This window comes from Dasypus novemcinctus, chromosome 11, assembly GCF_030445035.2.
Source record: "Dasypus novemcinctus isolate mDasNov1 chromosome 11, mDasNov1.1.hap2, whole genome shotgun sequence".
NCBI lineage: Eukaryota > Metazoa > Chordata > Mammalia > Cingulata > Dasypodidae > Dasypus > Dasypus novemcinctus.
Genome location: NC_080683.1, coordinates 116,441,731 through 116,456,415, shown reverse-complemented (window position 1 = coordinate 116,456,415; position 14,685 = coordinate 116,441,731). Strand labels below are relative to the sequence as shown.

Sequence of the window (14,685 nt, the reverse complement as noted above, 5' to 3'; positions counted from 1 at the left end):
TTCTTGACTCTAAACCAGGATACCTGTTCCCAGAAAAGGATATGGGGTGAGCAGCCTGTAACCCTATCCAGCTGGTTGCTCAGTCAAGGTTGCTCAGCGGCAGGCAAGGGGTGACTAGGCTCTACCATGCCTCCAGTAGGACAGTGTCAGGGGGATGACACCCTCCCAGGCACACAGAGAACAAGGCTCTGACACATGAGCCTCAGGTGGAGGTGCGGTGAGGGCCCTGGGAAGGAGAATAGGAGGTCCACCAAGCACGAGTTGTTAAGGGAGATCCTGCTCTCGAGTGGTCAGCACAGTGAGCAGAGGAGATACAGCCCATCTCTAACCACCCGGAGTCCCGATTCCTGAAGTGCGTGCAGGGAGAGAGAGATATGTGCCTGGGCTACCTGAAGCAGAAGGTGCTTGGGAAGATGAATGGGTTAGACACCCCCAGTGGTTTGATCTCTTCAAAAGTCCCCTCTCTGTTAATGTACAACCATGAAAAGGAAAATAAGGGAGGGGATGGGTTGTGGGGGGTGGACAAGAGGATGGACAGGGGCAGTCACAGGAGCTGTCCACTCATACAGGTTGGGATATGTTGGAGGGGACAGTGTTCAAAAGCCAAACTTCTGATCCGCTGCCCACCATTATCTCTGCAGTGCCATGTCATGCTCCCGGGGAGCCTGGCTTGAATACCCTGCAGCAGGCATCTCCCATATCCTGGGCTCTACCGGCCTCAAGGCCCTGCTGTGCACAGTGCAAATGAACATCATGGGGTCACATTTGCAGTACCAAGCCCACATTTGCCATGTTCAGCTTGTGACCATGTATTCAAGTGTGACTGAGCCACAGGTAAGGAAGACTGAGGGTGGATGATGACTATGAGTCTGAGTGAAGCCCAGAGTTCTTGGGCCCACCCCCAGGCAGGAACACCTAAGGCAGGGGCTAGTCCAGGAGCAAGAGGACCTGAAGATGAGTCATCTGGTGGACCTCTGACATGGAAGGCTTCCTGGGCGGGTGGCATGGTTTTGTACGTTTGCATCCAAAAGTTGGGGATATTTTCTGCTTTTGTGAAGTCATCTGGGAAGGTTGTCATGTTGGGTGATAGAACTCCTTTTCCAACCCAGCATTAAGACCTGTGCCTGCTCCGTTAGCAGCTCTAACTGCTGCCCCAGAATCCTCATCGGAGGGACAGCCATCTACAGAGCTGGAGTCCCCTTTGACAGACTTGAAATTGTGAGTAGATTCTTGGACAGGAAGGAGTATTTCCCTTTTTTCCGTGGAATGGTAACTGTGAGGTGTGGTTCATGTTTGGGATAGGCAGGTCAGACCACTGTGGATCCACATCTGAAGTACTATGATCCCAACATCACCCCATTGTCGTTAAACTTCCCATGATCCTGACTCTAACCCAGGATACATGGTCCCAACTAGAGTTGGAGATGTGAGCAGCATGCTCCACAAGTTGATTGGCTACTCAGTCAAGGATGCCCAGCAGCAGGCAAGCATTGCCCGGGCCGCACCATGCCTCCATGAGCAGCGTGTCATAGGGATGAGGCCCTCATGGGCACACAAGAGTAGATGTAATCATTTTGCTTGAGCTTCAGACTGTAGAACACATCTAGCCCTCAGAAAACATGGGCAGCAGGTCTTGTGACACCTGTAATTTAGGGAGTGCCTACTGTTGATAAAAGCAGAGCAGACACAGACCCTTGCTGCCCATCGGAAACCCAATTCCTTTGTATAACAGTTCTGGAGACAGCAGATATATGTCAAAGATATCTGAAGTAGTAGAACGTGTTTAGAAGATTTCAGACGATCCCCCTATGTTTAGCCTCCTGAACCAGTCCCCTGCTCAGTTACAAGTCAGCCACAGCCAGCAGTACCATGGAGCATTGTGGCTTGGGCTACAGACCCAGAGATGGGCAGGGGCAGGTAGAGGACCATCCGACATGCACACACAATGTTAAAAGTGGAGGAGACGGTGGAAGAGGGCCCGGCCTCTGATCTGCCCACCCTTCTCCCACCAGGGTCACATGTTATATCCTGGCAACCTGGCTGAACCACCATCTCAGCAGAGCCAGTTTTTATCCCCTGGGCTCTGCCAGCCACAGGATCTTGCTGGTGTCCGTGTCCGTGAACAGTAAATCATGTACTCCGTACTGCACTGCTGGGCACATCATAGCTGTGGTGAGCTTGAGACCCTGAATTCAACAGGGCTTGTACCAGAGGGTGAGGGGAGCTGGGTTTCATTGCATGTGAGGGTGATTGGAGGACCTGGGGGGAGAACCCAGGCAGGAGGCCTCAGGACTTCTCTGGGGCTAGGAGCTAGAATAACCTCAAAAGAGTCCTCTATGGTCTTCTTAAGGAAAAGCTACCTAATTGAGGTTGGAGTTTTGGGGCCTTTCCTCTGAAAGGCTTGAGGATAGTTTCTGCCATTAAAAAGAAACCTTGCAAAGGGGCCGTGATGCTAAATTCTTCTTCCTTTCCAGCTCCAGCATCAGGACCAGCACCAGCAGCCTTGGCCATTCTGCCTCCTGCACCTTCATCTTCTGGGCTGGATGAAGCAGAGACAAAAGGGCCAGACGTGCGACTGGGCCTCACGCCAACCCTGACTCCAACAACAACATGCACAGAAAGGTCAGCTGACAAGCTCGCTCTTTTCCAGGCACCACATGAGGCTGAAGCTCCTCTTCTCCAGCTTGTGAATGACAAAGGAAAGGAGAATACTTTCCCTTCCCCAGGATTGCCTTTATGTATTTGTTTTTCACTATTTTGGGTTGTGCTTTATTTTTTGTATAGAAGTATTTGTTTCCTAGTGTTAAAATATATATGTTAAATTTTAGTTATCATTACTCCTTTGTAATGTGCTTAAGCATGTCTTAGCTACATTAAGAGTTGTGCAAACATCAGTCACTGTTGTTGGGAACAAATCTTTAGGCCACAAAGGAAACCCTGCCTGCTGGATAATAACAGTCATTTATAGGAAAGGGCTGGTGGCTCCAAACAATAAATATGTACAGTGTATCTCTCTGGGCAGGTATATTTCTACATTTAACCTAGGTGTAGGAATAAAGACGGAAAATCTCTGGCTAGTGGATTTCCATTCCAGTCAGGAATCAGTAAGTGACCCTAGATTCCATGTGCACGAAGGGTCCAGAGTAGGTGGCACCCTCAACGCTCCCTTTAGGTACCCAAGAGACTTGACCATTACTGAAGTGGATCGAAGATGCCTGACACAACTGAATAGGTGAGTGGACACGAGGTTAAGAACAAAATTCCTTACTCTGAATTGGAAGAAAACTGTGGGTGTGGGTAGTGGCTGAGGGAGGCAGGTCCAGTCTACTAGGCCCCCGCTATCTAATGTTCCCCACCATCCTAACATCACCCCATTGTAGGTTCGACTTACCCCATTCCTGACTCTAAACCAGGATACCTGTTCCCAGGATATGGGGTGAGCAGCCTGTAACCCTATCCAGCTGGTTGCTCAGTCAAGGTTGCTCAGCGGCAGGCAAGGGGTGACTAGGCTCTACCATGCCTCCAGTAGGACAGTGTCAGGGGGATGACACCCTCCCAGGCACACAGAGAACAAGGCAAGCACTGACACATGAGCCTCAGGTGGAGGTGCAGTGAGGGCCCTGGGAAGGAGAATACGAGGTCCACCAAGCACCAGGTGTTAAGGGAGATCCTGCTCTCGAGTGGTCAGCACAGTGAGCAGAGGAGATACAGCCCATCTCTAACCACCCGGAGTCCCGATTCCTGAAGTGCGTGCAGGGAGAGAGAGATATGTGCCTGGGCTACCTGCGCAGAAGGTGCTTGGGAAGATGAATGGGTTCGACACCCCCAGTGGTTTGATCTCTTCAAAAGTCCCCTCTCTGTTAATGTACAACCATGAAAAGGAAAATAAGGGAGGGGATGGGTTGTGGGGGGTGGACAAGAGGATGGACAGGGGTAGTCACAGGAGCTGTCCACCCATACAGGTTGGGATATGTTGGAGGGGACAGTGTTCAAAAGCCAAACTTCTGATCCGCTGCCCACCATTATCTCTGCAGTGTCATGTCATGCTTCTGGGGAGCCTGGCTTGATACCCTGCAGCAGGCATCTCCCATATCCTGGGCTCTACCGGCCTCAAGGCCCTGCTGTGCACAGTGCAAATGAACATCATGGGGTCACATTTGCAGTACCAAGCCCACATTTGCCATGTTCAGCTTGTGACCATGTATTCAAGTGTGACTGAGCCACAGGTAAGGAAGACTGAGGGTGGATGATGACTATGAGTCTGAGTGAAGCCCAGAGTTCTTGGGCCCACCCCCAGGCAGGAACACCTAGGGCAGGGGCTAGTCCAGGAGCAAGAGGACCTGAAGATGAGTCATCTGGTGGACCTCTGACGTGGAAGGCTTCCTGGGCGGGTGGCATGGTTTTGTACGTTTGCATCCAAAAGTTGGGGATATTTTCTGCTTTTGTGAAGTCACCTGGGAAGGCTGTCATGTTGGGTGATAGTACTCCTTTCCAACTCCAGCATCAAGACCAGTGCCTGCTCCGTTAGCAGCTCTAACTGCTGGCCCAGAATCCTCATTGGAGGGACAGCCATCTACAGAGCTGGAATCCCCTTTGACAGACTTGAAAATGTGAGTAGATTTTTGGACAGGAAGGAGTATTTCCCTTTTTTCGATGGAATGGTAACTGTGAGGTGTGGTTCATGTCTGGGATAGGCAGGTCAGACCACTGTGGACCCCACATCTGAAGTACTGTGATCCCAACATCACCCAATTGTCGTAAAACTTCCCATGATCCCGACTCTAACCCAGGATACGTGGTCCCACCCAGAGTTGGAGATGTGGTGAGCAGCATGCTCCACAAGTTGAGGAGAGGCTCAGTCAAAGATACCCAGCAGCAGGCAAGCATTGGCCGGGCTCATCATGCCTCCATGAGCAGCGTGTCATAGGGATGAGGCCCTCATGGGCACACAGAGTAGATGGAATCCTTTTGCTGGAGCTTCAGACTGTGGAATACTTCTAGTCCTCAGAAAACGTGGGCAGCAGGTCTTGTGACACCTGTAATTTAGGGAGTGCCTACTGTTGATGAAAGCAGAGCAGACACAGACCCTTGCTGCCCATCTGAAACCCAATTCCTTTGAATAACAGTTCTGGAGACAGCAGATATATGTTAAAGCTATCTGAACTGGTAGATCTTGTTCAAATGATTTCAGAAGATCCCCCTATGTTTAGCCTCCTGAACCAGTCCCCTGCTCAGTTACAAGTCAGCCACAGCCAGCAGTACCATGGAGCACTGTGGCTTGGGCTACGGACACAGAGATGGGCACGGGCAGGTAGAGGAGAATCCAACATGCACACACAATGTTAAAAGTGGAGGAGACGGTGGAAGAGGGCCCGGCCTCTGATCTGCCCACCCTCCTCCCACCAGGGTCACATGTTACATCCTGGCAACCTGGCTGGACCACCGTCTCAGCAGAGCCATTTTTCATCCCCTGGGCTCTGCCAGCCATAGGATCTTGCTGGTGTCCATGAAAAGTAAGATCATGTACTCCGTACTGCACTGCCAGGCACATTGTATCTGCGGTGAGCTTGAGACCCTGAATTCAACAGGGCTTGTACCAGAGGGTGAGGGGAGCTGGGTTTCATTGCATGTGAGGTGATTGGAGGACCTGGGAGGAGAACCCAGGCCGGAGGCCTCAGGGTTCTCAGGGTCTAGCTGCTATAATCAGCTCACAATAGGTTGGCTTGAAGGGAAGGTAACACAGAAATTTACGAAATAAAGGGACAGAAATAAGACACAGAGTAACCAAGGGACTCACAGCTTCTGGACCTGAGAGCCTTAACCCTAGTTCCACCTCGTATTTACTGGAAACTAGGAAGCAGCTGTTTGCTATTAGAACTGCAACATCTAAGAACTGCAACATGTACAGCAGATCAGGAGTAACATTTACAGTCAGGAACAAGTAAGCCGGTTTCCCACAATACCTAGGAGCTAGAAAACCTCAGCAGAGTCATCTAGCAGTCCTCTAAAGAAAAGCTATTTTGATGTGGGTTATGTGTGGGAGGCTCTTTGTCTCTTCAGAGATAACCTAAGCTGTCTGTCCTGACTTGTGGGTGTGGGACGGTAAGAGGCTGCAGTCCTCCCTTGGTGACCATGGCAAGGACTCCAGCCCTGGGCGGCCATTTAGCAATGCAAACTCTATATACTTACCCATCAGTCCAGGGAAACTCTGATGGTGGTGATGCCGAAACTTAAGGGAACTTTGGCCTCAAATGGGAAATATAGCCTGTGCATAAATTCAAAATCATCTAATTCTGTAACCAAGTGTGCCTAGTCTCTAGAAATCCAGTTAAGTGATATGGGCTTTGAATGTTCAGAAAGGATGTAAGACTAAATGTGTATTCAAAGTTGCATCCAGACGGAATGTGGGCAAGATGCTAATTCAAGCTCACCTGAAATGTGGGAGATATGTTCATTCAAAACCTATCTGGTACTCAGGCAAAGACTTAACAAAGAAAGTAGTTTTCTTTGTTAAAGGCCCCATTTAACTCCCCACCCTGTATAAAAGGAACTTGAAAATCTTGTTGGAAGCCTGGTTTTGAAAGAGAAAGCTCCCGAGTCCCGCCGGCCATCAATAAACCATTTTTCCTTCTCAACATCATTCCTGAGTCCTGGCCTTTCTATACGCAAATAATTGAACCTCTCTCAACTTATACAACAATTTGAGGTTGATGTTTTGAGGACTCTGCCTCTGAAAGGCTTGGGGATAGTTTCTTTCATTAAAAAGATACCTTGCAAGGAGGCTGTGATGCTGAATTCTGCTTCTTTTCCAGCTCCAGTGTCAGGTCCAGCATCCGCGGCCTTGACCACTCTACCTCCGGCACATTCATCCTCTGCCCTGGACGAAGCTGAGATAAAAGGGCCAGATATGAGGCTGGGCCCCAGGCCAGCCCTGACCCCAATGACAACACCCACAGAAAGGTCAGCTGACAAGCTCGCTCTTCCCCACGCACCACATGATGCTGAAGCTGCGCTTCTCCAGCCTGGGAATGACGAGGGAAAGGAGAACACCTTCCCTTCCCCAGAGATTGCCTTTACATACCTGTTCCTCACTTTTTTTGTTGTTTTTTATTTTTTATATAGATACGTTTATTTTCTAGTGTTAAAATATATATATTAAATTTTTGTTATAATTACTCCTTTGTAATGTGCTGAAGAGTGTCTTAGTTACATTGAAAGTTGTGCAAAAAAAAAGTTGAGAACATATCTTTATGCCAAAAAGGAAACCCTGCCTGCTGGAAAATCACACTCATTTCTTCCCCCCTTTGACCTCCGGAACCACTGAGCTGCTGCTGTCTTTGCCCTTCCTCCTTGGCCCTGGCCTGAGCAGCTGCTCAGCCTTATCCTGGCCCACAGTCGGGCTCAATCAAGGAGCCATTACCCTCCTTTGATATGCAGGGTCAGGGCTGCTCAGGCAGGTCGAAAGAAATTTATCAAGTCTTTAATGATTGAAAAGAAATCCTGTGTTCAACGATAGGAAGAGCTAATATTGATAAGGTGTCAATACTACCTAAAAGACCTATGGATTCAATGCAGAACCTGTCAATATTTGGCAGCATTATTTCAGGAATCAGAAAACTTGTTAAATTCGTATGCATAGGTTAAAAAAAAAATAGGCCTAAATACTCACTACGAATTTGAAGCAGAAGAACACAATGGAGATCTGAAACTTCCTAATTTAAAAACATACAATAATCCACAAACATGAAAAGAATGTTGTAACGGCATAGAGATTATGTAGGACACCAATGGAAAAGATCTGAGTGTCCAGGAATAAGCTCACACACCCAGGCTTGCCTGATTTTGGACAAGGGTTCCAATTATATACAATGGGAAAAGAAACTCCATTTAGGAAATAGTGCAGAGAAAACCAAATGTTCACACGCAAAGGATTAATGTTGGACCTCTACCTACTCCACAAACAAAAATGACTCAAACTGGTTCAAAGACCTTAACTTTAGAGCTAAAACCTGAACACCATAGAAGGAAATAGAGGGGAAATATTTCATGGCCTTGGATTTGGCAGTGATTTCCGAGATTAACAAGAAAAAGCATGAAAACCAAAAAGTGTAATAGATGAAAGAGATGTCAAGAGAATTAGAAAAATGAAACAAAACTTTTCTACTTCAAAGGACATATTCAGGAAAGGGAAAACACAACATACAGAAATTGAGAAAATAAATCTGATAAGGGTAAAATGTCCAGAATACCTAAGAACTCTTGCATCTGTACAACAAAAAGCTGAAAAACCAATTAAAACACGGGCAAATAACTTGATGAGTATTTCTCCAATGAAGATTTTCAAAGACGCACATAGGAAGGTGATCAACTATATTAGGCATTAGGGAATTGCCACTCAATACCACAGTAAGGTGCCATGCCATTGTAACTATTATACCAGGCCATTTGTTGTTGTTGTTTTAACTGCAGAAAATAACGGGTGCTGGAGGAGATGCAGAGAAACTGGAACACTTACACTTCACTGGTAGAGATATTCAGTCCCTTGAAAATAGTCTGGCTGTTCCCCCAGAAAGACAAGAATAGAATTACCATATAGTGGGGTGAGGGAGGTGGGGGGTATATGGGGACCTCATATTTTTTTAATGTAACATTATAAAAATAAAGAGAAAAAATTACCATATGAATGAGCACTTACACATTCAAATATTCATCCCACCCCCCCAACATTGAAAGCTGGGCTTCAAGCAGTTATTTATATACCACTGCTCAGACAGCATCCTTCTCAGTAACCTGAGGTGGAAGAAAATAAGTGACCATCAAGCAGATGAAATGGGTTAATGGGTGTGAAATAAATATTGTAAAACATGTCAGTAAGTGATGTGTTTAATGAACAATTGATGTTTAAATGTGAAATGGAATATTATTCAGGAAGAGAAAAGATAAAGTTGTGATACAGTCTACAACATGAATGAATTTGGGAGAAATAAGACAAAAATAAAGCTAAATATACCATGATTTCACATAGGAAACAACTAGATTAAGCCAATTTAAAGATGCAGCAAAGAGACTACACATTACCAATGTCGGGAATGGGATTGTAATGGAGAATTATTGCTAGTTAGGTACAGAATCTCTTTTGTGGTGTGCTGAAAGCAATGATAAATGGATGCTGGTGATGATAGGATAGAAGAGTAACAGCTATCATTGGTTTGATCTAGGGTGATACACTAAAGATTTGACTTGGAAGCAAACATGTTATCCATGAAATATATGTTTCTAATGTTCAACAAAACAATAGATCTGTACAATAGGTGGACTAATGCTAAGAGAAATACAAATGTGGATACAGTTCGAGTGCTTTACAGTTTGTAAGTGCTCTCTCATCCATCATTTCCTCTGTACCCATCCTGCATAAGGTGACAGCAAAGCATGAAAATAAAATACTAGACAAAGTACTATTTCCCTGACTTTATTTAAGCAGGTAATACTCATGAATTAAGGTAGCTTCCAAACTGCATATACAAAGGTTCTTATGCAAAAAAAAAAAAAAAAAGAAGAGGTTATAGAGAATTAATGTGGAAACTTAAAGTGAATATTAAATGGATATTGTTAAAATATATATATATATTTTTAGGTATCAGTGACTTTGGGTTTGGTGAGACTCCTATTGGACAAACGACTCCCATACATTCCATTTATTCTTACAGGATCTTTTGGTAGCATTCGCTGAATTTATCAATGTCCACTTAGGTCATATTCTCACTAGAGAGCTTGAACTGCTGTTGATCTAGCCCAAACGTCATCAGTCTTTAGTTCAGATTCACTGTAGAGCTCAGCAGGGAGGACGAGATCTTGTAGCCATCATGTCCATCTTCCCATTCCAGGCTGTCCATCCCTTTTGATTTTCAGTCACAGAGGAATCATCTGCGGGGTAAGTGACTATAACTCCACAATTAAGACAGTGACACAACAAAAAGTATCAAGAATGTGATAGTATTCATCACCAGGAGAATGCAGACAACAGATAGAGGTGCTTTCCAGCTGGGGACCTAGACCCACAAACTACACCTCACTAAACAAGTCCAAGGTCGAAGCATTTCCAATTCTTCCAGAACATTAATTTATTGCATAATGTCTTAGCTGAGTGTTCCACTCTTCCAGGTATTGGTGTATACAGAAACTTCTCTTTTAAATGGCACTTGTGCTCTCCTGATGGTACAATTATCAAGGGCTCTTCAGATCTGGACACTCCTTTGACATGCTGTTGACTCTGCTTGCATGGATTCAATGGCTGTGATGCTATCAGTACAATATCCCTGTGTAAATAGTTCAGATGGCTTGCTCCGAATGATCCCGTGGAAGCAACTATTGATTGAGGAAATTCTATCCTATACCAGGTCTTGCAAATAGTGGGTTTTCTTCATTAGACTGCAGTTTCCAAAATGTGGTATATATTTTGGAGAAAATAACACCAAACTTAAAAGTATCTGTGGAGTCTAAGATTACATATTGAGCAAGAACCCAACACTACATCTCCCTAATCTGGAAAACTGAAAGACTCTATATTACTCAAGACACTCTAGGAAAACATAACTGATAGGAGATATCTCTGAATATTTTGGGATTTTATAATTTGTCTCTTCCAGTGTGGGGATGCACAGGTCCATATTCTATAGGACAGATACCTTGGGGGCACTACATGAAGAATTTCAGTGAATTCTCTGGGAGAGGCTGGCTGGTGGAAGTAAATTGGAAAAATTCTCTTCTGCCTCCTGAAATTATCACTTCTCCTTCGGTAGCCTTCACCTGATTGGAAGAGATGTCTTTCATTGGAAAAGGATGCAATCTCCTCAGCTGTTGGTAGATGCAGTTGTCCAGAGATGCATTGAACTTACTGATGACTGATGTCCAAGGAATGTCCTCACATCAACAATGGCCAGGGCTTCCTTAAGCAGCAACTGAGCACCATTACATGGCCAAGGAGACACATGACCCTGACCATTACACACCATCCTTTGTCAACAAGGCAGCCACAGACATCAGCTTAAACAAAACTTATCTCTAAATGAAAAAATGATAATGGACTTATTCTCTTAATAACAATATTAAACTGTAATGTGTACAACCAGGAATTCTCTAAATCTTTCCTGAATGTTTGGAATTCATTAGGTAATTTTCCCTCTTATACTTGATAGTCTGTAACTTGGATACTGTAACATGAAACTGACACAAGTTATGTCTTACCATAAGACCACATGTTAGGGAAGAAATAAAAGTTGTTTGCTTTGTGTACACATACCTAAGAAGTAAAAACGAAGAAGAAATACTCATAAACATTAATGTCCTGGTTATTATAACTGGTTATGGGATTCTGGGTTGTATTTGTCACCACCTATTTCCCACTACCTATTTCATGTTCCCTTTATGCTCAGCAAACTCCTTAGCTTGTCATATCTCCTTGCCTGCCGGGAAGACTCAAGCTTTCATTCTTTAAGATCCTGAGTCACTGAGCATTGATTGAGTTATTGCTGTATTTCCTTGACTTTATTCATTGAGCATCATAGTACTAAGAGGAGCCCTAGAGGATGTCTGGTATCCCAGGCAAACTCTCCTTTGCCTGCACTGTGGAACTGCAATCTTATTTCATCTTGATAGTCAGGATCAATCACCCCAGCCAGGATACCAAGTCCCTTTTTGCTTATCGCTTCAGAATCATGAGGAGCCCCAAGTGGCCTGTGGAAGTCTTAACCTCCAGTTCAATGGAATCATTGTGTGTCCTAGTTGAAGCACATGCCTACTTTGGAACTAAGACCTCTAGACCAGCAGAGATGAAGGATGCAGGGACACGTAGCAGAAATCTTTCTACTAGTTCACCAGGAGTAATAATGAGTGGTCACAGATTATCACCCCTAACTTTCTGAATCTGTCAATCCTGACTTTGTCAGAAATAGCACCATAGATTCGACCTGATTTAGAAAACGTGTCATGGAGGAAAACTCACATGTCATGGCCCTTCATTAAGGGTTTGGACTGTAATGAGACCCAGAAGAAGGTCAAAGTTGTTCTCAAAACTAGAAGAGCTATTGAGAGAAGATGGCCGGACTTTGTACCACACCTGAAGGGTCTGTGATATCAGTCTCTTAGAAGGGCCCAAGAAATGCACCAAACTTCATCTCTATTTGCCACCAAACCTTAAAGTACCAAATGACCTACCAGATAATATAGCTGAGGTGGCAGAGCAGGGTGCACAGCAGCCTGGACCTGTTGGAGAGCCTCCCCATACGCCCCTCCACACACAAAACCTGAAGTGTTTTAGTCATTCTGTATTTGACACACAAATGAGGAGTAGGTTTCCTCTAAAATAAAACAGTCCAACAAAGTGTTGTGCATGTTTTACAGTTTTACAATATATTAGATGCTGCCTTTTATCCTTGCCATTGAAGGAATATCTGGGCATGACCCACAATACTGGATGCCTCTAAATTTAACTAAGGTGGAAGAACCCTGAATTTTTGTTGGGCTTATCTCCCCCACTCTGGCACACAGTAAGTTTTAGCTACTTCATGCTCACTACATGCACTCACCATAATGCCATCAATAGAATGGCCCAGTATGATGTCTTGTGGAAAGGAAAGGTAATCAAGTGTATGCCCTGAAGACTATTTTATAACAAAGGGGGGAATTTTGTTATACCCCTGAGAAGAGACCGTGAAGATATTTTGCTGGCCTTGTCAGGAAAAAAACAACTATTTCTTTTGGTACTTCTTAAAAAATTTCAAGAAACATGTTCAAGCCAGATCAATAGCTGCATACAAGGGAAGGTACTGATTTGCTCAAGACTAATCTGGAACAGAAGTAGCAAATGAAGAGAACCCCTACTTAGGTTTATGAGAATCCATTCTCATCCTTCAAGGACCATCTATCTTCTGAGCAGGTCAATGAGAGGTGAAATGGGCTGTGGCAGGAATCATCATCCCTGCATTTATCATGTCCTCTTGGTAGGATTAATCACTGCATCTTTCCAAGCTGTGGAATTAAATTTGGTTTACTCTTTTGGTAGGTAGTGCCTGTTCTCATGGCTTCCTCTTGGCCTTTGTAGTATAATAGCCCTCTTCCAAAAGGAGAGTGGCAGTGACATCCCTGAGAGGAGGAGGGATCTGAGAGGGTGGAGAGTGGTCTCTGCAGTAATTTTAGCCAACCAAGCACCTCATGGGTGTCAGAAGGGACCCTAAAGTGACAGGGATAGGGAAGGGAGATATCCTCATGCCAGCTGCCATACATATACCCAAAGAAAATATGGCTAATCTTAGTGATTCCATGACAACATTAACATTGATTAGTAATGACCTAAACTCATCAGTCAAGAGACACTTACTTGTAGAATGGAGAAGAAATTACGACCCACCATATGCTGTCTACCAGAAACCTACCTTTCCCAGGGATTCAAGAAGGCTGAAAGTGAATGGTTGGAAAAAACTTTACAAGCACACAATAACCAAAAACAATGGGAGTAGCTTTACTATATTTGGAGAAGTTAGACTTTAAATGTAAATCTATTGTAGGTGACAAAAAGAGACACTATGTATTAGTAAAAGGGGTAATCTTCCAAAGAGAAAGAACAGTGGTAAACATTTATGCACCTAACCAGGGTGCCTCAAAATACATGAGGCAAACCCTGGAAAAACTGAGTGGAGAAATAGATGCCTCTGGAATTATACTGGGGGACATTAATAGAGCATTATCACCATTAGACAGAACATCTTTACAGAGAATCAATAAAGAAACGAAGACTTTGTTTCTTCAGAGGAGCTGCACTTTATAGACATGTACAGAACACAACCCAAACACAGCAGAATATACAAAGATTAGAGCAGAATTAATGAAATGGAAAATAAGAAAGCACAGAAAAAATAAACAATACCAATGGCTGGTTCTTTGAGAAGATCAATAAAATTGACAATCCCCTCATAGGAAACAAGGAGAAAAAGAGAGAAGATGCAAATACACAAAATAAGAAATGAGGCAGGGGAAATCACCACTCACAAGAAGCCTACATTGATGAAAGAAAAAATTGAAGAGCTTAACAGACCAATTACCAGTAGTGAGATAGAATCGGTCATCAAAACTTCCCTACTAAGAAGAGCACAGGACAAGATGGCATCTCAGGCGAATTCTCCCAAACATTCTGGAAAGAACTAACTCCCATCCTACTCAAACTCTTCCAAAAATAGAAGTGGAAGGAACATTGCCCAACTCATTCTATGACTCCAACCTCACCCTAATACCAAAGCCAAACAAAGATACTTTCAGAAAGGAAAACCAGAGATGAATCTCCCAAATGAACCTAGATCTAAAATCCTCATCAAATTCTTGCGAATCATATTCACGAACACATCAAATAAATTACACACCATGACCAAGTGATTTTATTCCTACTATGCAAAAATGGTTCAATGTAAGAAAACCAATCAATATCATAAAGCACATAAACAGAATGAAAGAAATAAACCACATAATATTCTCTATAGATGCAGAAAAATATTTCAATAAAATACAACACCCTTTAAGGATAAAAACACTACCAAAGATATGGATAGATGGAAATTTTCACAACATTATAAAGGGTGTTAATGAAAAGCTCACAGCAAACATCATATACCATGGTGAAATATGAAAAGCCTTCCC

The 14,685-nt window shown here is 44.1% G+C and overlaps 1 long non-coding RNA gene across 1 annotated transcript in view; it reads right to left on the bottom strand.

Moving 5' to 3' along the window:
* Positions 1 to 3,798: 3,798 nt before the first annotated feature.
* The window catches only part of LOC131280466 (uncharacterized), a 30,237-nt gene continuing 19,350 nt past the window's right edge, over positions 3,799 to 14,685 (bottom strand). The window contains exons 2-3 of the long non-coding RNA XR_009188073.1: positions 6,771 to 6,887; positions 3,799 to 5,036 (exon numbers count right to left, since the gene is read on the bottom strand). This is a non-coding gene — a long non-coding RNA (uncharacterized lncRNA). The remainder of the gene's footprint in view (positions 5,037 to 6,770; positions 6,888 to 14,685) is intronic.